Below are 2149 nucleotides of genomic sequence, written 5' to 3' on the forward strand. Positions count from 1 at the left end.
ACCCTAACTTCACCAGTCGAGTACTCACCTGGAAACCGGTAACTCACTTACCTGCCATGGGATAACATTGACTGGCTTGACTTAAAAAATCTTTTAAGTGTGAAGTTTTGAAAACTTAAAATAGTCCCATACAATCAACCGAATTCCGAAATACTCACCTGTGATCAGGAGAGAACCCAGTACTGCATCTTGTAGCCCAGTACTGAACTGCAAAAGTAATCCTAGCCGGGTTTACTAGTAACTTGAATTTTCTCCATAGGAATCCACTGTGTGCTTTTCTGTGACATTTCTTCTAAGTGTCTACTTTTGAAAACTTGAAATATTCTTTAAAAATCATACCAAGACTGTGGAACTGCGGCTCTGCTCGCCGGAGGAGAGCGGCCGCCGCGGGCGGTAAATACAGGTGGACGTACTTCAACCGGTCATGTTTGTTTGATCGCCCGTCTTAAGGTAGCTCAGCATTGCTGGGCCTGGTTCTTACTGTATCTCGTTGAACATTGGTTTTACGTCGGAGGACTAGCTAGAAGTCATTTGTCAGTATGTCAATTGCTAACACGCCGACAAGTAACGATGCCTGTCTGAGCATTGTTCACAGTTTGATGTGCCATCGGCAAGGAGGGGAAAGTGAAACATTTGCCAAACGAGCAATTGAAAGCTTGGTTAAGAAACTGAAGGAGAAAAAAGATGAATTGGATTCTCTGATTACGGCGATCACTACCAATGGCGCTCATCCAAGCAAGTGTGTCACCATCCAGAGGACGCTTGATGGTCGGCTGCAGGTGGCTGGTAGAAAGGGCTTTCCTCATGTGATCTATGCCCGCTTGTGGCGATGGCCTGATCTTCACAAGAATGAACTTAAACACGTGAAATACTGCCAGTATGCTTTTGATCTGAAATGTGACAGTGTCTGTGTAAATCCTTATCACTATGAGCGTGTGGTGTCTCCAGGGATCGATCTCTCAGGATTGACACTTCAAAGTTCTGCTCCTTCTAGTATGTTAGTGAAGGATGAATACGTTCATGACTATGTTGAAGGACCACAGTCCTTATCGTCTGCTGATGGCCTTTCAATTCAAACCATCCAACACCAAGCAAGCAACAGATCATCTTCTGACACTTACAGCAATTCTTCCTTGCTGGCTTCTGAACCCAGTACTCCAAGTGCTTCTAGCTTTTCCAGCATTCCTGTGGCATCAACAAGTCAACCCAGCAGTTTATTGTCAGGGAGCCATAGTGAAGGACTTTTGCAGATTGCACCAGTGCCTCCACAAGGGACACAGCAGAATGGGTTTGCAGCTCAGCCAGCTACATATCATCACAACAGCACTACAACTTGGACTGGAAATAGAACAGCAGCATATACACCTAATATATCTCATCACCAGAACGGACATCTTCAACATCATCCACCCATGCCTCATCCTGGACATTACTGGCCTGTTCACAATGAACTTGCATTCCAGACTCCTATATCTAATCATCCAGTGTTTCCTAGGTTTAGCATGGGCAAGTCTGTTGAACTCATTAAATATAGGAGCCGAAAGCCATGACGTTTGAGCTTCAGAATCTCGTTCTAGCTCACAAGGAGAGGCTAGGAAGAGACTAGAAGAAGGTGTTTATTCGCTGCTACCTCAGCTGCATGAAAAATTTGACCATTTGAAAAAAATGCATCAGGAAGAGAAATTGCCAGCAGCTTGCCCCCCTCCTGCGCGACCTGTTTAACACCTTTGACACGACTGGTGCCATCCACCCGGACCTGCTGGAGGCGTCTATCTCTGTAATTCCCAAACCGGGCCGTGACCCGGCGGCATGCGGCTCATACAGGCCCATCTCGCTGCTGAATGTAGACTTGAAGCTCTACACTGGCATACTAGCAGGCCGCATTGCACCATACATGCAGCAGCTGATAGACCCTGACCAGGCGGGCTTTATCCCCCAACGGCAGACCAGCGACAACACCAGGCGAGTGTTGCACCTCATTGAGGCCGGGTCGCGCACTAAACCGGGCTGCATGCTCCTCACCATCGATGCGGAGAAAGCATTCGACAGAGTGCATTGGCCCTACCTCGACCAGGTTCTCCGCCACTTCGGATTTGGGGAGAAACTCCGCCATCGCATCTTCAACTGCTACCGCCGGCCCAACGCCACG

The 2149-nt window shown here is 47.8% G+C and overlaps 1 pseudogene; it reads left to right on the forward strand.

Annotated features, from left to right (window-relative positions):
- The first annotated feature begins 349 nt into the window (after positions 1-349).
- On the forward strand, positions 350-1550 carry LOC147677664 (SMAD family member 4 pseudogene; annotated as a pseudogene).
- The last annotated feature ends 599 nt before the right edge of the window (positions 1551-2149 follow it).

The sequence above is a fragment of the Lissotriton vulgaris genome, chromosome 12 (genome assembly GCF_964263255.1).
Source record: "Lissotriton vulgaris chromosome 12, aLisVul1.2, whole genome shotgun sequence".
In the NCBI taxonomy this organism is placed as follows: domain Eukaryota; kingdom Metazoa; phylum Chordata; class Amphibia; order Caudata; family Salamandridae; genus Lissotriton; species Lissotriton vulgaris.